Below are 21,427 nucleotides of genomic sequence, written 5' to 3' on the forward strand. Positions count from 1 at the left end.
AAGCTGCAGTTGAATAGCAACATAAGAACTCATTTCAAGGTCTTACAGGAGACCAGACAGTAGCCCCCGTGTTTAAATGTAATGTGGAGGTTGGGGGGAGCGAGTGTGCTCTGTAACTCTGTGTGTTAAAAGTTTTCCTGGGCGGCAAGTACGAAAATAAACCTTGAAGCCTTAGCTCATTCTGTACGTGGCTTTTCTTTTTCCACAGTGCAGCCTGGAGTCTATTTAACATATGGGGAGTGGTTTCAAGTTCATTACCAAAGCTTATAGGCTAAAGTGCTTTGTGGGGTTGGCCGGGACTTAAGTTGCCTGTAGGAAGTCGGCCCAAACCCGGCCGGCCTGGGAACAGATTGTTTTTGGTGTTTATGTGAAATCTCAGTGTAGTCAGTTTCCCCTCTTGCTGTCATCTGCTTTGGAGATTAGTTTCACAGTAAGGATTTCTGTTGAAAGCACCATGAAGCGACTACTTTCTCTGGGGCCTCAGGTTAGTAAATAAAGTTTTGACTTTCTCAGCCCCTCTACCCCACCCCTCAATCCCGGACCTATCGAGCAATATGACAGGCAGTATTGCATGTCTGTGGCTAGTATATTCTTTCAGAGAATGATTGAGTTTGTTGATTACAAAACTTGGGGTTTGGGGTTATGCTTCTCTTTAAAATAAAAGCTGCAAAGTTGGACGATATTAACTGTAAGTGAAAGCCGAGAAGAAACAGCATGTGTGTTGGATTTTTATTCGAGACTTTTGTATTTGTTTGTAAAGCATTTTCTGTTTCTTATCCAAAGATAATTTTCATTGTTTCCTCCCAGTCAATTGAAATCTTTTAAAGCATGATTGTGATCTTCTAGGCAGTTGATCTTACTATAGTTTTGACCATCAGGCAGCCAGAAGCAGGGGCTACATGTTGTGCTTCGCTGTTCTACCTCTTGCACGCCTATCTGGTGCAGCCTGCAGACGGGCAGGTCACAGTTATGCTGAACCACGGTATCATCTTAATGACTTCGTGGAGAAGACTGGAGTTTTTTAGAAGGCCCCATCTGCCCTAGACATTGCTCTGGGCTGAGGACAGGTGGATTAAATAGGGCCGGATCCCTTCTTAGCTGTCACTGTTTTTCTTCTTGGGATTTTATTCCTCAGATTCCAAGGTTACCCTAGGAGTAAACATGGCTGTAAAATGGATTGTGCCTTGTAAAACACTAAAGTACTGCTAGTAGCGATAAAAAGAAATTAAGCCAATAAAATAAAGTATCAGGAGAGCATCTACCTAATTTCCTCAATTTAAAGATCAAAAGAGTCACTTTATCTTTGTTAATGTGTTACTGAAGCATTCCAGCATGAAATTGTTCTTTGTAAGAGTAGAGGCGTTTTTATGTTTTGCCATGCTTTATGAGATATTTGTACATTTTAATTTTAAGAATGGTAAAGTTCAAGATAATGTATCAGTATTTTAAAAGGTTCTATTCTTTTATGTTCTTCATTTTTTTTAAAAATAATATTGAGGGAAAATGGACAAAGAACCCAGTACTTAGAAAGAAAATCATTGACATGGCTTGCTAAACTTTAAGTTCTCAGCTTTGTGAGGCTGCAGTTATAAAGTTATAGGTATCTCTCATTTTCAAATTATAAAGTTGACTGGACTTTATATTTCATGACACGATTGGATAGGTACTATGCTATTACCTCTGCCTCTGTAGGTACTTTCTTTGATGCCAAGTCCACGATGTCCTTTTAGTTTTCTCAAAAACAAAAAAACAAAAAAGCAAAGGTCCCTCTGATTTGCTCCTCTGTCACTATTAGTTATTAGATGCTATTAATTTAAATTTGATTTATTGTTATTTTCTAGGGTCTTAATAGCAATGCGTAGGGGTTATTTCTGGCTCTGGGTTAATCCTGGGTCTACTAAGCTCAGGAGTCATGCACTCCTTTGGTACTTGGAGTACCATTATAAAGGATGTGAAAATATGCACTGGTGAAGGGTTTTGTGTACCCTGTCCAAAACTCAATCATGAACAACTTTATGGGGGGAAAAACACAACTGTGTTGTGAAGAGCCTTGTAAACCACAGTGTTTAAAAAGCATAATTACAAAAGGGAGGAGTGCAAGTACCGCCTCACTCTGTGCTGTCACCTGCTCTTTAATTTAAATTTTAAAAGTAGACCTTTGTCAGCTTGATTGTAAACGTCTGATAATTTTAAAGAGATCTATTAAGATGTTTTACTTACTGATTACTTGCCTAGGCTTACTGATTATGGGTAAAAGACTTATAAAAGTTTATTTATAACAGGTAAATCTCAGATCTTTGTTCCCAAGTGCTGCTTCACCAACTTTTTATCTAGAAATAATAGCAAAACAGAAATATTGCTGATTAGAAATAAGAGAATAGTGTATGTATGATTAAGAAGAACTCCCTGGGAAGGGGTGGGGGAAAAAAAAAAGAACTCCCTAAAAAAAGAGTTTTGAATTTCCCCAAATATCCTTTAAAATAAATATCCTCCAAACGTGGTGATTGAGAAAATAAGACTGCAGGACCAGGCTCAGAATCAGTCATTTGGGGATAAATTATCTAAGTAAATCTTAATAATGATTGTAGATTTGGAATAGCATAGCAATTTATGTGTTTATCCTTCCAGACTGGTTTACTTTAGTTGCATTTTTTTCCTCATAGCTAAAGACAAGTGTATTCATACTATATAATTGATTATTTTATTTTGGATCACACTGAGCAGTTACTCCTAGCAACAGTGCTTAGAGGACGATGTAGTTTTTAGGAACCAACTCCAGGTTTGTATTACAGAACCTGCACTCCTGCCCTTTGAGCTATCTTCCCAGCAGCATTCATACCATCTAAATTTGTTTTATTTTATTTATTCAGGGCACACATTGTGATGCTCAGGAGTAATTCCTGGCTCTGTAGTGCTTGAGGCTTGAAACAGAGAGTGCAAGAAATAAAACCAGTGACCAAACCCCAGTATTAACTCTTAGCTCATTTAACTTAAATAAAGCTTTGAGATGATCCATTTGCATTGGTTAATGGATCTCCTTCATTCTTGTTGGCATTTAAAGTACTCTGGCCATAGAGATTTCTGTAATAGCTACATGTCAACATCACACTTGACTTTTTCATTCCCCTGCCCACGCATCCACTCCATCTTTCTTGCCCTTGACCCTGCTGAATAAAAGTGCTGATGTGTTAGGGCCTTATGGGGGTTGCAGCGGTTGAAGAGGGATTTTACTCTGAGAGCTCAGCTGACCACAGCCTACCCTGTCACAGTTCCCTTTCTCTTTCTGAGGAGCTTAGTTTTAAATTGGTCCCTTTCTGGGGTTGATAGTCATTGTAGTCATGGCTGCTACAGAGGTAGGATAGGTAGTGATAGTAGTAATAAAACTAACACTTGAGTCATCATTTCAGCTATCATTGTCATAGTGATCACTTCTCTGCCCTATTACACCTTGCTGCTCTTTGTAGTGAACTTTCTCCCATGAACCAGTTTTCCTGCTCTTGTCTCTAATGTCTTTGGATATTATTACCATACTGTCTTCTTTTCAATATCCCACAAATGAATGCAATAATTCTGTCTATCCTTTCACTCTGACTCATTTTGCTGAGCTTATACTCTCCATATTCATGTATGAATAAGCACATTTTATGGCTTTACTTTTCATAACAGCTGTGTAGTATTCCATTGTGCAGATGTACCATAGTCTAAAAGGGAAATAAAGGAAGACTGAAAGAGAGAGAAAGTGTGTGGATGTGAGTAAGCGAGAGTGAGAGAGAAAGACAGAGATAGACAGAGAGAAGAAAAATGTCTGCCATAGAGGCTAGCTGAAGGGAGGGGAGGGGAAAAGGTGGGTGGGAGGAAAGCTGGGGACATTGGTAGCAGGAAATGTGCACTGATGAAGAAATGGGTGCTGGACATTGACTGAAACCCAATTGTGAACTATTTTGTAACTGTATCTCATGGTGATTCACTTAAAATTTTTATTTAAAAAATAAAAAACAAAAATGCAAAAAAACCCAAAACAAACAATAGTTCGTTTGCTAGAGCAACTATTGCCAGAGCAGTAGTACACTTGTCTTGAATGCAGCCATCATGGTTGATCCCTTCTACCTCATGTGGTCTCCTGAACCCTTCCAGGAGTGATCCCTGAGCACAGAGTCAGGAATAAAACTTGAGCACCACAAGGTATGACCCACAACCCTGCCTTCCCATGCACTTCAAATTTTTTGGCACAGCCACTTTTCTGAGCCTCTTGATCCTCACAACTCTGGATCCCAGTGTGTTTATAATCCCTAATTTATAAATGAGGAAACCCTCAGGGGAACATTATGGATTCTGCTCCAAGTCATAGACACTGCCAAGAAAAAGTCACAGTCTAGTGTCTCAGAGGAGCATGAGGGTGGGAAAAACTGAGACATTGATGTTATCGGACAATACAAGCATGCATTTATGATGAGTAGATGCAATCATGTAAATAATGATATCTATGCTGCTTTTCCTATTCAAATATGATGGATGACCTGTCAACTAGTAAAGCTTGTCCTTTCTTTTTCTACTGAGTGTGGAGTGCTCTACTTTTTGGCTTGTTTTGATGGTGACATGGTAGGAACTGGTGGTCAGTGGCAGGATGTAGTTCTTGCCCCCTGGTTAGTAAAACAAAACCAATGGCAGCCAGTCCATATGGAGACTAAGCCCATAGCACTGAGCATGGGCTTCTAAATACTTAAACTAAACTTGGAACTTTTTGGACTATAAATAGCTAAAGTAATTAAGCCAGTAAAGCAGGGAACTTATATTTTCTGGTGGGTTATCTTAAATTTGACCTGAATCAGTGTTCTTTTCATTCTTGCTCTGTGTAATTTTCTACTAATAATCAAAACTCTGGCTATTTTATCTTTCTTAAAAGAATCTGGAGGTTTAGTGGAAATAATACAAGCAGTATTTTTGATACAATGATACAAGCAGTTCTTTTAAAAAATATAATTTGTAAAAATAAATAAATAAAAAATAAAACCAAAACAAAACAAATACAATTTGTTCCTGTCAGATCTAAGTAGGTCTAGCAAGTTGTTTGCAAATAAAGGAGATAAATTTTTGACTATCTGAATAAAATGCAGACTTTTCAAAAATATGCATTTGATACTTGTTGGGCAAATAAATAACTTGCACTAGATTTGGCTAAAATTGAAACATATGAGGCTGGAGAGATAGCACAGTGGTAGGGCGTTTGCCTTGCATGAGGCTGACCTGGGAGGGACCAGGTTCGATTCCTAGCATCCCATATGGTCCCCCCAGCCTTCCAGGGGGTGATTTCTGAGTGCAAAGCTAGGAGTAACCACTGAGCACTGCTGGGTGTGGTCCAAAAACCAATCAATCAATCTATCAATAAAGTTTAAAGAAATAAAATTGAAACATGTAGAAATTAAATTTTGAGTCTTTAGCAATATATAAAAATAAGGTCCAAAGAAGTTAAATATTTAAAAACTAATAAAAAAAAAGTGGGGGGTTCAGAAGTATAGTTCAGCAGCAGAGCATTTGTCTTGAATGTATGAACCCATGGATTCTATCTCTAGAAAAGAAGGAAGGAAGGAAGGAAGGAAGGAAGGAAGGAAGGAAGGAAGGAAGGAAGGAAGGAAGGAAGGAAGGAAGGAAGGGAGGGAGGGAGGGAGGGAGGGAGGGAGGGAGAGAAGGGAGGGAGGGAGGGAGAGAAGAATGGAGGATGAAAGGATAGAAGAAGGGAGGGAAAGAGGAATGGAGGGAGGGAGGTAGAGAAAGGAAGGAAGAAGGGAAGAAAATACTCTTAGGTTGAAGAAATAAAAATTAATAATATTTCAGCTAAAGAAGGAAAAATAAAATGTCTCTTATGCTTAAAGAAATACAAATGAAAAGGTATTTTAAATGCATATATATCTCATGCAAGAAAAGTTTATGTCTTTGAATAAGAAAATAATTTCTTTTTTAAAAACCAATAGAGAAAAATTACAAAAGGAAAAGAGCAGTAAGTAAGAGTAATAGCTTTAAGTACAAAAATAGTCTTATTTTTATCATGAAATATACTTAATACAAATACTGTGGTACAGAAGAGATGAGGTATATGTAGATATCTAAACTACAGAGTCAACACTACTGCAAGTACCAAATTCAAACTCCAAAAAAGAAATGTAAAAGTGTGCCTGCAACAAGGCAGACTTAGAGGTGGGATGTAACCTGTTGGAGGGAAGTCGACTCAGTGGTGATTCTATACCTGTAATCCAGTTAAGAATAATGATGTAAATAATGATGGCCTAATGTCTTATAAAATTTAAAATGAGAACTGAACATGCAGTGGTAGATCAATCTGCCTCTAGGTGTGCCCTTTTAGAATAGTTCGCATCAAAGAAGCCATATGACAGGTGAGAAAGCTTGTGATTATATTTTGATGCTTAAAGAACATTTACATAAACATTATTACTTTGTGTGCTTGCTCTACCCAATACTGTGAGATTAAAATCCAGTGGGGTCATTTTTGTCACCTACTTACTAGACTTAAGTGACTTCTGGAGTCATTGTATTTAGGATTCAAATGATAATAGTCAATATTCAGAAAAGCTTTGTGACCTCCCAAGCAATGCTCAGGAGGCTCAGGGGCACCACTAGTAATTCTTAGAAAGACAGGCTCAAAGTTTAATGCAAGTGAAGAAGCACTACTGCTCATTGCTCGAGCTCTGCAGTGCTGGTAATACTCGGGACACTCTAGTGGTTTGCTAGAGTCTATGTCTGACAAAGCATGCCATGATAGGCAAGGCTGGGTGCATTGCTATACAACTATCTTTTGGGAATACATATGAGATTGTTGTAGGCTTAGGGTTAGGGTAAGGGTTAGGTTTAGGGTAGGCTATGTTGATCAATTGTTCATTTAGATTACACCACTGCTTGCAAGTGAGACCTTAAGTAAATTACTTTAACATACAATTCCTTTTTTTTTTTAAATAATTTTTATTGTGATCAAAGTGAATTACAAGTCTTTCACAGTAATATTTAAAGTACATAGTGACAATGAATTAGGACCATTCCCACCACCAGTGTTGTCCTCCCTCTACCCCTGTTCCCTGCCTGCATCCCATACCTCCCTCCTTTGCCCCATGGACTTCTAGTGTAACAGATCTCCTTTGTGTATAGCTTGTTGAACATTGGGTATTGATTCTGGTGTCATTGACTTTGGGTTTGGTGCTTATGTCTGAACATTTTTTATTTTCACTCAATGTTCATACGACTGGTTGCTTTTGGTACTATCCATTTCCCCCCCTCAAATTATGAAGAACAAGACGATACAAGTTCTGTGGTTCTGTTGAAAAAAGAAAAGAAAGAAGAAAAAAAAGTTGGGAGGAATCCATCTAGAGGCTATAAATATCAATTTAAAAAAGGAAGGAAAGAAAATGAAAAACATAAACAACAACAAAAGAAAAACAAGCAATGACAAAAAAACAAACAAAAAACAACAGCATCAATAAAAAATCTTCACCAAAACAACAACCGCAAAGGGAAAAAAAAACCAATTAGGCCTATCCAAGGAAAGTTAAACTGCCTATCATTCATACTTACACTGATTTTACTGGTAGAAGGAAGAGTGTAATCAATGTAATTATAAAAATAATAGTAAAAATGTATGAACATATGAATAATTCTGGGTGCTTAAAAGTATTGTCTTACTTGGGTATTATTGTTTGTCTATTCAAATACTGCTTCTAAAATTTGTTGATAGAAAATTAGCTCTACTTGAAGGCCAAAGACAACAAAGTAGTAATATGTCAAGGTCAGATGTAGTATAAACAGGAGGCACCTGAGCCCTGTCTTCCTTCTTGTCAGAGTCTAATAGCACCACATTCTTGTATACATATATGCTATTTATCAACCCCACTGCCTTTGAAAGAGAAGGAACTGGATTCCTCCATGACTTTTTAAATCAAAAAGAAGTTTGAGAATATTTTTGTGATTAACTTTCTCCTGGATAAACACAGATGCCATTGCTTTGAGATCTCATTACCTTAACAATCTCTTGCTGAGAAGGCAAAAAGAAAGCTGACCCTTTTTTTGCTGGATGAATAAAAACAAATAATTTCCAGTGTGTGTGTGTGTGTGTGTGTGTGTGTGTGTGTGTGTGTGTGTGTGTGTGTGTGTGTGAAGAATAAAGCAGAAAAATAAAGAAGGGCTGGTGTGGCAAGGCTTTGTGGCTTAGGTTGTGTGTGTGTTTGTGTGTGTGTGTTTTGCATAGACACAATAAGTATTGAGGAACTTAGAAAGGGAATTCCCTTGGCCTAGGAGATACAGACTTTCTCTACGCTAGAAGCATATTGACATGAGATCAACTACAGGCTTCATACACGTTCATTATTGAACCCCAAGGTCTTTTATGGTGCCAAGTAACTTTCTGCTCAGTTGTGAAAAACAAAATCAGTCCTCTGTAGCTAGAGATCTTGATATTTCAATGGGACATAGGACAAAGTCTAGGATAAAATCTTTCATTATGGTTCTAGAAGATCTGTTCCATCACGTTTGTTGTAATCAATCTTCTGTAATTGGTGATATTGTTTTTTTGCACAGATCCTAGGTCAAAGCCTAGGATACAGTCTTTCTTTATGGCTCTAGAAGTTCTGCTCAGTCACAGTTGTCAAAGTCAGAACTCTGAGGTTAGAGGTCTTGGTTTTTGTACAAATCCTAGGCTGAAGGCTATGGTAGGATCTTTCTAATGGTCCCAGGAAACATTTTGCCCTGTTGTGGTTGTCAAGGTCTGTCTTATGTAATTAGTGATCTTGGTTTTTGTGCAGGTAAAGGGCCAGTGTGTCTTCTCATTTCATCTTACTATTAGGTGATGAGATAGGGCAACCTGCTCTTGGGTCAAGTTTTTGCTGTTTCCTCATAGTCAGGTTGTTGTATCAACCTGTTGCAAATTGCTCCTAGAGTGGTATTAGGGATTCCCCAGGGGGAGTTTGGTTCCTGGTGCTGTTGCAAGGAGCTGTGTCGGATCTTCATTTGGGATCTGGGGTTCGGGATTGGATGGTCTCTGTCCAATCATATGGAGTCAGGTCTACATGACTCATGTTAAGGGTGGGAGGTGCCCAGGTATTATAAAATGTAAGGACTCTTATCCCTAGTAGATAAAAATTTGTTTCTATACATAAGATTTCCCCCTTTTTTTAGTATGCCTATGCAAAAAGGGAATGGTGCCATATTATATTGTTGGTGCATTTGGTAGTAAGAATGACAGGCTATACAGTCTCTGTGCCAACATGCACTTTCTTTGTCTGTAAAAAGGTGAATATAATATATTATTTAATATATTTATATATAAATATAATATATTATAATATATAATATAATAGTAATTTTTGTTTGTTTAGGAGTCACACTCAGAAATGCTCAGGGTATTTAGTTCTTAATCTGCAGTCAGGGTTCTGTCCTTATAGGCTTGAAAGATCCATCTGGATTGCTGGGGATCAAACCTGGGTCAGCTGCATGCAAGATGACCACCCTATCTACTGTAATATCACTCTGGCTGCATATAATATTAGAATTTACCTGATATGTTTTTGTTATTAAATAAAATGAAACATATTTATATATTTGTATATAAAGCCTACATAGTGCTATAATAATTGTTAATCACATTTTAGCAATGTTTTATTGTTAGTGTCAAAATGTAGCCTGTCACTTAAATGACTTTGTGCCCTATAAAGGATTTAAGTTTAAGTGAATTTTTTTGCAAGAATATTTGTATATTATTGAACACACACAAGCATGCATGCACATATTAATGTTTATGGAATAAAGCCAGGCATAGGCTTAGTAGAATGATGATTGAGAAACATCAGTAATAACCATGGTAATGAGAGATAACATTTCTATAACAAGTTAAAAAATGTTTTTCCTAGTTGTGCTAAGTGAATAATTCTAAATCAAAAATGGAAAGAGACAATCAAATATGAGCCTCAGGCCAAGAGAGATCTCTGGATCTCTGGTCCAACTTCATGTCTCATGCATGCGCGAGAGGCACATGAGACACAAAAACATTATCATGGATCACATGTTGGAATTTACAGCATGAAGCTATATTCACCATATCATTATATGTTTAACTACTTTGATCTTGAGCAAAGCTAAAATTAGAACTCAATTTCAAAACTACTTGCCTATTTAAGGTTTAAAACATCCTTCTTTGTAGTTGTGTTTTTTAAAATAGAAGGCATAAAATATCCTTCTTAGTGGTTGTGCTTTTTAAAAATGTTTCTTATACAGATTAAACAGAAATGTATATATATATATATATATATATATATATATACTCTTGTAGATATACCCCCTACACACCCCACTTGATTCTCATAGTATTATTTTTATAGTAAAACAGATATCTAATCTGGCACCATGACATCTGTGAACAGTTAAAGCTCTAACCTTGTCTTTCTGGCTTGCTCAAACATGCAAGGTTGTTTTTTTTTTATTATTGTTTATTAGATTGCACAATAAAGCACATTGTACCTGTTCACCTTTTTTTCTGGAATGTGCTTCTATTCAAGTGTGCTCACTGAATTCCTCTGTGGTCTTCAAGATTCCTTTCGAAGGTGTCTTTCAACAGTTACCTCCTCCAATCCTCAAACATACCTCCCACTCCACTCTTTCTTATACAGAATGGACTGTTCAAAACTTGTCTCCTCTCCTGGTCTGTGAGCCTCTACTGGAGAACTGTTGACCTTTGAACTTATAAAAATCTGTCCCAGCACCTAACAGGTGCTATCTCCTCAGTATAGTGGAAGAGAAATTTTTGTTATGATTTCATATGGATTTCCAGCTTTATTTTTTGTTTGACAGAGATATCATTTATGAGAAATGTCTTTGGACAAAAATATATCTAGATTTACCCAAAAGCATATAGCCTTTTACTTCTTTTGGACCAATACTTGGATCTCTGGGAAATAAGTCTGCGAAGGCATTTTAATCTTACTGTACTATTCATGTTCATTTGTTAAAAGTATCCACTAGTGGTCCAAGAAAACAGGGCACTGTTCTTTTGAACAAGATTGCTACCCACCACTTTAGTTCAGAGAGGTTTAGATAAAACATAATATTCACAAAGTTCATACTAAACTAAATACTATAAATAATGTAAATGCTGGTAAGAGTATGGAGTCCAAATATATGATTCTATTTTATTATGAGGTGATTGTAATTATTTATAATTTGGATATAGCCATTTCTTTAAAGCATTGGGAGAGGATTATTTAAGGGAAAATGGTATGTAAGGGGGCTGGTGTATATTTGAAGGAGAAAATATGGATCTTGTCAAGAGTTGCTACCATTTTTTAAAAAACATTAACATTTTTATTGGAATCATGAGGATCTCACTAAAATATCCTGTATGAAGTAGGTCAGATTCTGGCAGTCTTAAATAAGAGTTTCAGAATTGCCTGTCCTAAGGGCAAGATGTTGTACTACTCCACTTGCCCCTTGATAGGTACTGCTTCCTGTTACCTCAACTGAGTTTGGATTTTTCCTACCTTCTCCATACAAGTGGAGTCTTTGCCTCCTCTGTGAGTCGCAAATGGCAGTGAATACATCTTTTTCTCCTGTCACAGTGTGCTTTGTAATAGCTTTCCCCTAGAGAACTGACTCCATAGTGATGGCAGGCTTCTTTGACTTACCTGGCCTCAATCTGAAGGAGAAATAATTGGGCATGGAATCATAGGGTAGAGATGAACTCAGGGTGACATCTCTGAGACTCATGAGGAGGGTTTTTTGGGAGAGTGGACACAGCACCAATTTGTAACAAGTAAACACTTGTTACTCCTCCCCCAATTCCATATGCTAATATCACCTGGATGGTCAGACCCACCCACAGCTGGGAGGGGTCTGCGGTTTGAAATAAAGGTGTTGCCTGGGGGGAGGAGGGATAAAGAAAAAAGGTAGCAAGGGATCATGGAGGGCAGCAAGAAAGAAAGGCTGCATGAAAAGCTTAATTTAGAAGCCATGTGGAGAAATGCACATGACGGTTAGGGCCATGTAATAAAGCTGGCTGTCTCCTGAAACTTCAAATGACTGCTTGAGCATCTCTCTGCCATTATCCTGCAACCTTCAGACCTGCCAGTCAAGAAGCTACAGGCTCCGTGCTGAGAGAGGCCTCACCCCAGCACTAGGATTCTATATTTTATATTTATACAACACACACTGACAGCACCTTGTATTGGAAACTCTCCATTTCCCATCATTCTTTCATTTCCTAGAGAACTCTATGTGCCAGAAAATTCTCTCTCTTTTTGCTGAGAAAAAAAAAAAAAAAAAGAAAGGAGCTCTCTAGCATAACCATCCCTGTGTTCCTACTATCTCCCGTGGTAACACAGATGTAGCATCTACTTACACCTATGATTCTTATGGGTACCTATTTGTACTCATATATTGGAAAGATTTTTATTTTTAAATTTAGCTTAAACACTTCAAGTTATTTCAATAATTTATTATAGTGTCCTGTATTTCAAACTCTTCTTCAATCTGGTCTCTGTTCTTCAATTATTCATGGTTTGCCTTAATTCTACTCAGACGGAGCCAAGTGCTCCACATGTGCACTGAAAGAAGGTTGGGGTAATTTGCCACGTTCATGGGGGTACCTATTTTCTTAAAATTTTTCTTAAGTGTCCCTTGGTATTTTCCCCCCTTCTCCAATTCCCTTGGTTTTTTTTAAGTAGTGACATTGGCATGCAACATTGACATGAAAGTTATGGTTTTTAGTGCACTGTACCATAATGCCTTATCCATGTCATCTTACTTCTTCACAACAATTCTAAGATTCACATTTTGATTATATTTCTTTGATTCCAAAAATTACTATCAAGATATCTATTGTCTTTATTGAAATATAGGGGAAGATAAGTACTATACATCAAATGTGGAGATAAGGGCTAGAGCAATAGCACAGTGATTGGATTCTTGCCTTATATATGGCTAATTTGTTTTTCCAATTCCAACATTCCATATGGTTGCGGGTGGCTGCTAGGAGTAATTCCTGAGTGCAATCAGTTTTAACCCATGAGCATCATCAGATCATCATCAGCATCCCAAAACTCAATAAATAAATAAATGTGGAGATCAAAATGCAATAGTCATACTAGTTTTTAAAAACTTAAAATGTGTTTGGGAAAAGGGCAAGTTAATATATTTTACAATCAAAGAATCAAAGAAAGCAAGCATATCTTAGAAACTAGGGAATATGGCACCTTCATTCTATAAATGAGAAAAACCAAACTTGAGAAATTAGATTATTTGCTGTCAAAGGGTGAATGGGTCTTAGATCCAATCCAGTGAATGCTTCCATATTCACCTATTCCTTCCCAAGGAACCCAGACATGGCGTTAACTCTTTTCTGAATCCCAGGTCTGACAAAACATCTATGAGGCAAGAATGCAAGCTGGTTCTGGGTGGCCATGAATTCCTAGGAGGGTTTGTTCCTTGACTCCTGGCCTCCCCAACATAGAATTTTTTTGAATTTGTTCAAAATGAGCAAATAAACAATGAACGCATAATTACAAGCTGCGAATAATTACAAGCTGAGAGTTACCCCCAGGCAACCAACAGCTAATAACCATGAGTGTGTGTAACCTAAATGCAAGTGTCTGCATTTATCTTTGTGACAAACTTCTTTTTTATTTATTTATTTGGGACCTGAGCACCTGGGACTACCTAAGGATTAGTTCTGGCTCTGTCCTCAGGAATCACTCTGTGGGTCACAGGAACTGTATTTTGTAAGCAAACATATCTGCGCTACTATCTCTGTAGCCCCACTCTCCCTAATTTTAGTGAGATATAGTGTAAATGTTTTTGCAGGTGTACAAATTTATTAGCATTTTTTCCTTAAGGTGATATAGTCATTAATGATGCCACCAACAAGTAGGTTGAGTTAGTACAATTGTGACTTTTTTTTTCTTGGATGGGGGGCATACCTGATAGTGTTCAGGGCTTGCTTCTGATTCTGTGCTCAATAATCACTCCTGATGGGGTTTGGGGAAGCATATTCGGTGCCAGGAATTTAACCTGGTTGGTTGTGTGCAAGGCAAGTGCTCTCTACCTATTGTACATCTTTCTGGCTTGAATTATAATGAGGTTTTTAAAAGATATATAACCCATGCTACTCTCAATCAAACTGAGGATAGGGGTATAGGTAAGAAAATTCTGTAATTATGCTGCCCTCCTGGGATCTCCTACAAGGTTGACTCAGGCCTTGGGTTACTCATTAAGTACTCCTTCCTTAGTTAACATGTGCCTTCCTGCTTCTGTGGTCTCTGGGCTCAAATCTAAATTAGTCTTTAGCTGCATGTCCATAAACTCTGCTTTGTTCTTTATTGCCCTTTAGTGTTGATCATATTCAGGTCCTTCCTTTTCTTTCTTTCTTTCTTTCCTTCTATTTTTTTGGTTAAACTCTGAGTCATTTGATACAGTCTTATAGATAAATTCTGAATCCAGATGATGATTAGTGATGGGAATGGAGTAAGTGAATTAAGGAGAGAAATGAAGAAGAGAAAATTTTGCTTCTTGTGAACATGCATTCTCTTAGCTCTGGAAAGTAGAGATTTGTGAGAAGGAAATAAATTCAATTTACTTTTTTGTTTTTCAAAATGGAAATAAAGAAAAATTGAAATATACATTTTACCCACTAAAATTACTTTAAACTATGGACTTGGCTCTCAAATACTTGGAGGTTTATAACTATTTAAACTGGATTAAGTAAAAAATTACCTCCATCAAATGTATTGCTAACTTCTGACTCATAGCCCATTGTAAATCATGACTTGTGAGAGGATGCTTAAATTTTGGTACTTTTTGCCTGAATAAGAAAGAAAGAAAAATTATAAAACACATTGGAATAATACATTTAAAATGACTTTAATATTGTATTGTGCTAATAATAGGAATATTTTGAATTGACTCCTGAATTGCGAAGCATGGTAATGTCATGAAAATGCTGAACTATTATTCTTTCTTTGAGGTGACATTGTTTTCTCATATTATAAATTTTTTATATTATACATTTTTTAATTGTATGATATTGTGATCCAACATCTTAATAACTACATACAGAATGTTCTTACAGAAATATTAATTTCTTTGCATTGCCATACAGAGTTTGAATTTATCAATCTATAGAATGAATCTGCTCCTTTCCTGATTATTCAGTATTGGGCAAAGGCTTAATATATATTATTTGCTAATTAACACATTCTTGTTTAAATACATATTTGTAAAATTTAAAAAGCAGGAAATACAGTCATATTTCAAAAGAATCAGCTATTTTGTATAGTGTGTATTCTCTTTATTTCTGAATTTATCCAGGTGAGTTATGATTCTGATGCAATCATAGCATACTTTTTTTCCATTATGTTTGTTTTTAATTTGAGCCACACCTGGCATCAACCACTATGATTTCCAGGTGAAAGGTATATACTGACTGAGAACATTGAGGTGTGCAGTCATCTGTGTAACCCTTAGCATGCAACTGAACTTGTGATATTCAGATAATGCAAAACCTACATTAGAGTGTTATTGTGATTAAATGGTATAATGTATTAAAAAACTTAACACATGCTTGCTAAATGTCAGCTATTGGTATTAATACTTCTAAATGCCTAGCATGCCTAGGAATGTGTGCAGGATTGCCAAGATTTAAAGTTAATTCTTTGTTTTCAACAGAGATTAAATTGTTTTTTTTTTTTTTGGGGGGGGGTGTTATTAGAGTTGATACTAGTCCTAAACCTTAGAATCTAAGGTTTACACTATAAGGCCAATTCTGTTTCTGTGTTTTTTTTTTTTTTTTTTTTTTTTTTTACTTTTTCTTATCTGGGTAGCTATATAAAAATAAAAATAAATTATTCCTAGGTTCAGAAAACCTCAATTAAATAAAACCCATGTGCTGAATTTTAGTTAATTCTATGGGTTTGAGTTCTTTTGGCGAGGCTAAAGTTTTGGTACTAGCTTACTCCTGGCTCTGTGCTCTAGAGATAATTTCTGGCAGGGCCCATGTTCGCTACCTGCAATAAAACCAGGGTTTTCTCTGTGCAAGACAAGTGCCTTACTGTCCTTCAAGCCCGTATTTAATTTATAAAACCAAATGAATTACATTAGTTTTCTTGTTTTTAAGAAAATAATCTCTAAGTATGAAAAAATAAAGGAAATTTTTTGTTTTATCTATTATTGGTTGAATTATTTTTACTTGATCACTTGGAAATGAGTGATACAGGCATAATCAATTTCTATTATGGTAGATCAAATTCAGAGTATACACCTGCCTTCCCAATTTGACATCTATCTTACAGTGATTTCAAAAACGTCCTGTCTTTGAATTAATTGACTTATTTTGCTAAACATACTAAAATGTTGCATCCTGCTCCTTTTTAAATAACCATCCAGAACAGAAAAGCATGAGAAATTAGGTATTTCTATTTTATCCTTTATTTTGGAGTTCTGTTCTTCAAAAGGAAATGACCATAGATCCAGAATTCATATTTTTTATTGAATAGTTTCTTTAGTTATTCAGATGAAGATTCTTTTTCTGAGTTTACAATAGTTCTTTTTTGTGCTATGCACTTCTATTCTTTCAAAAAGATATTCACTTGGTGGAAACTCCCCAATGTGACTGTTGTGTTTATGAAAACATAATAATCCTCCTGAGCTATCATCTTCAGATAGTGAAAACAACGGAATGAAAGCAATATTCAGTATAAGCTTTGAAAGATTGCTTTCTTTAAGCATTTTGACAATGTTTTTTTTTCTTTGCCCTTTTGGTTATAGAAAAACAATTTGTTTTTTTGTTATGAGGATTATAAAATTGTTCTTTACACTGGCTAGTTTTCTATTATATCAAGAAGTTTATCTGCTCTTCCTTTGAGTACTGATAAATGCTAGTTGATTTGCCAGTTTTGCTTATTCTTTTTTTTCTCTACAGATAAGGAATAATTTCATGTGGCTATAATTCACAAACTGTAAAATTCAGTCGCTTAAAACAATCACTCAAAATTTTAGTACATTTACAGAATTGTCTTTGCTATACATATTTTCCTTCTTTCTTCCAAAACTGTTCATATTACTACTGCTTTAACAAGTTTTGTTACTGAGTTTCAGGCAAATATAGATATCTTCCAGTGAACTAAAGTAAAATTTACTTAGGCACTTTATTAGTACATTGTGGGTAAAACTGGGATGATGTTTTTATTTCTTTTCTTTTCTTTTTTTTTTTTTTTTGATTTTGGGTCACACCCGGTGACGCTTATGGGTTACTCCTTAGCTTCATGCCACTCAGAAATTGCTCCTGGCTTGGGGGACCAAATGGGATGCTGGGGATTGGACCGTGGTCTGTCCTGAGTCAGCCACATGCAAGGCAAACACCCTATTACAGCACCATCACTCAGGCCTGATGCTTTTATTTCTATACACTTTTTTCTCCCCAAACCTGATTCTCAATATATTTACATGATAAACGATTTGCCATTGTTTCTTAATTGGGAAAGAACTGAACTCTGGTGGCCTCACTAATACATTTCCTTATATATTTTAAAATAATTGAATACAATATATTACCTTTATCAGATGAGAAATGCCTGTTTTTTTCTTTAGTACACTTTATCGAACAGCACCATTATTTTGTTATTTTTTTTAAGTAACCATTTAGAAGTAATGGTAGTTATATTAGAAAACATATTTTAGGGGAGGTCTAAATCTTTTTGTTACTGAATATTTCCTTGCTTCAGTCCTTGATCATTAAGATCAGGTAGAGAGGTATGCAGTGATGTTGATATTAAGTGTATGTTTCTTAACATCACTAGCCCAATATCCAGCCATACTGTTCCCTTTTTCCACTACTTCAAAACTGTCGTAGATATGAAAATAAAATATCATGAACACATTAAACTTTTTTAATGTTTAATTGATGGAAAATTTTAATTAATTGAATATAGCAAGTTAGGGAAAGAGAATTGCTAAGGATAAATTCCAGAATTTGGTTTATGTAGCTAGACAAAGGTTTTCAATTAAGGAAAAAAAGGACACATAAAAAAGCATTGGGAGATGACAAATTCTATTTTGAATATTTGAAGTATAGCTATAGAAAGTTTATAGATAATTGGACATAATTTTTAAGGATTATGGTGAAGTGCAAGGATTCTTCAAGAGCTACTAAGAGACTCAAGAATAACTAATGGCTCTGTTGACACTAGTCACTAACAATGTAGAGTGGTTTTCTCTCTTGGGGAACTCTCAGTCTTTTGGTGGATAGTGAAACCCGGGAAAAAAGAAGTGTGCTGAGTGGTGGAATCCCTTGAGAACGGGGGAAATAACACTGGATTCCCCAAAATACTAACACATAAATGTTGAGCAGAAGAATGTAAACTTCAAAAAAATTCCATGTCTATGGCCAAATAGGTAGGGAAAAATTAGAGAAGAGTGTGGGAACGTACCAAAAGAATCGGCTCTTCAGAAGAATGGAGTCAAGAACTATGCAAGGGAATGATTAGATATGATATGAGCAGGGAGGTGTCCTTGTATTGCACAACAGGGAGATTGTGAGTAACTTCAGCAAAAACTAGTAAAGTGTGCAGGTGGAAGCCATTTGTAATGGGTTGAAGAAGAATGCAGAGATAACATATAGAAAGAAAGCAGACATTACATTTAAGAAATTGGCCTTGAAAAGAAGTAATAACAAGTGGCTAAAGGCAATGGAACCTGAAAACAGAACCTGAAAAGGTCTATGGAACTAAGCTGATCCTATTGGGAGAGGAGAGTAGGCAAGGTAGGTTAAGGTAGGAGAGACACTAAGGCAATGGTGGAAGAAGCAGACACTCTGGTAGACGGTGTGGTGTTGGAAGGTTGTATTCACGAAACCCTATTATTAATAATATTGTAAATTATGGTGCATAAAATTAAATAAAGACTAAAAAAATAAAAGTACCAAGAAAGTTGGATGGGTTCAGCTGAATGTGGAGTCTAGGTACTAGTTTTTTTGTTTTGTTTTTGCGTCACACCTGGCAACGCTCAGGAGTCACTCCTGGCTCTTTGCTCAGAAATCGCTGCTGGCAGACTAGGGGGACCATATGGGATGCCAGGATTCGAAGCACCGCCCTTTTGCATGAAAGGCAAATGCCCTACCCACATACTATCTCTCCGGCCCCTAGGTACTCGTTCTTGCAGTTTGATTTTTTTTTCTGAAGCCATGTTAAAAATTCTTAGAATAGGGATCAAAAAGTCTTAGGATTGTTTTATATTTTTTCCTCAGATGAATGCACAAGAAAAATGCTTTCAATTAGTACAGTTTTTTTTTAAACAAGAGAAAATTATAATAATGAACAGGGCCATGAGTCCTGGAAGGGACTGAAGATGCAATAATTGCTGGGTGTTAGAAATGTTATTGGTTAGTTGTCTTCATAGCAGTTCTTCCATATAGGGTGGTGATTTCCTGATTTACATAATGATTGAGTCATAGGGCAGGTTTGAATTTGAGCCCTGATTTTGAGTTTTGTAGGTTAAATAGGAGGATGTTGCATCACGAATCACTAATGAGCTTCCATTCTAAAGAAAAAGAGTTTATTTCACTTTCTAGATTTTTTTTTTGTAAAAAAAGAATCGTGTTTCTTTTAGGAAATAGATTGCTTGAGCACATGATAGCAGACTTGTTTCCATATATCAAATTTTGAGAAAGAATAATGTGCACATTTCAATGTGAAGTCAATAGCTTCAAAGGAATGGAAAGAACAGGGAAGGTTAAGTGTAGATGTTAGAGTTGAGTTAGACCTGCTACTTTCAAAATATGACCATAGTGATGTCTTAATAAATTTTAATTAGTTTTTGTTATAGTTTAGAAAATTAAAATAATGTAAAAGTGTAGGCTATTGATGGACTAAATTACTGCAGACCTCCAGGACTCTCCACTACTATCTCTATGTCATCTCTAGTCTGGTCTTTTTACCCCCACAATTCAAGTGCTTGGTATTATATTCCAAGGTCAAGGGGTTGTTGCACTTTCTATGTATTGTCCTGTTTTGTTTCTCTGTGTTCCACAGATGAGAGAGTTCATCCTGTATTTGCTGTCCTTCTAACTTTTAAACTTTTAAAACTTGTTTTGGGTCATACCCAGCAGTGTTCAGGGATTACTCCTGGCTCTGTGCTCAGAAATTACTGCTGGCAGATTCAGAGGACCATATGGGATTCTCAGGATTAAATGTGGATTGGTTGCTTGCAAGGAAAATGCCTTCCCCACTGTGTAATCAATCTGACCTCCTTCTACTTTGTTTTGCTTAGCATGATACCCTTTAGTTTTATTTGCATTGCAGAGAACTTCTTCAACATTTCTTATAACTGCATGGTATTCCACTTTGCATTTATACCACACTTTACACATTCATCTATTCATTGGACATTTGGATATTTTCATATCTTGGTTATTGTACTAAGCTTGTGATCTATTATTTGTTGTTGGTGGTGTTTTTTTTTTTGTTTTTTTGTTTTTTTTTTTTATAAATCCAATACAGAGATGGTAGTGCTCAGATGTCATACCAAATAGTGCTATCACTAGGGTGTTTACTTGGATGTATTTGGTGGCTACAAAATGCTGGGGATTAAATTCAGGGCCTTATGCGTGCAAGGTATGAGTTCTACTACTTGATGTTGATCAGACCTTTTGAGATAGTTCTTTTTCAGTTAAAAATTATAAAAAATAATAATGGTAAGGGGGCTGGAGTAGTTAAGGTAGTTAAGGTGCTTGCCTTGCATACAACTAACCTGGACTCAATACCTGGCACCCCAAATTGCCCCTGAACCAGTGAGGAGTGATTATTGAGTACAAAGCCATGATAAGTACTGAGCACAGCCTGATGTGGCTTCAAACCTAATAACAATGACATTCTTTGCTTTAAGGAATTAGTGAAAAGATAAAATAAAATGCATGTATGTGAAAATGCTTTGTAATTGGAAAGTATTACGAACAAGTTGTTTATTGCTTCACCTTTGCTTTGAATGGTTTTATATCTGTGTTCATTCATTACTTATTTGATTCATAAACAGTTATTGAAAGTCCAGCATGCACTAGGGACTGGAAATCTAGAAATGCCTCTCTATTTAGGGAACTCAGGGTCTTCTAGGAGACAAAGAAGCCAAGTAGAAAGTAATCCATTTGGGCCCGGAGAGATAGCACAGCGGCGTTTGCCTTGCAAGCAGCCCATCCAGGACCAAAGGTGATTGGTTCGAATCCCGGTGTCCCATATGGTTCCCCCGTGCCTGCCAGGAGCTATTTCTGAGCAGACAGCCAGGAGTAACCCCTGAGCATCGCCGGGTGTGGCCCAAAAACAAAACAAAAAAAAAAAAAAAGAAAGAAAGTAATCCATTTGTATCAGTGGACTCGTCCAGATACAATGCCACCCTTAAGAAG

General features: G+C 36.4%; 1 protein-coding gene across 1 annotated transcript in view; it reads left to right on the forward strand.

The window, feature by feature from the left end:
• The first annotated feature begins 349 nt into the window (after positions 1–349).
• Positions 350–21,427, forward strand: part of PLD1 (phospholipase D1) — a 212,008-nt gene continuing 190,930 nt past the window's right edge. Inside the window, exon 1 of the mRNA XM_049775678.1 lies at positions 350–484. The gene's annotated coding sequence lies outside the window, so the exon portion shown is untranslated. The remainder of the gene's footprint in view (positions 485–21,427) is intronic.

This window comes from Suncus etruscus, chromosome 6 (genome assembly GCF_024139225.1).
Source record: "Suncus etruscus isolate mSunEtr1 chromosome 6, mSunEtr1.pri.cur, whole genome shotgun sequence".
In the NCBI taxonomy this organism is placed as follows: Eukaryota; Metazoa; Chordata; class Mammalia; order Eulipotyphla; family Soricidae; genus Suncus; species Suncus etruscus.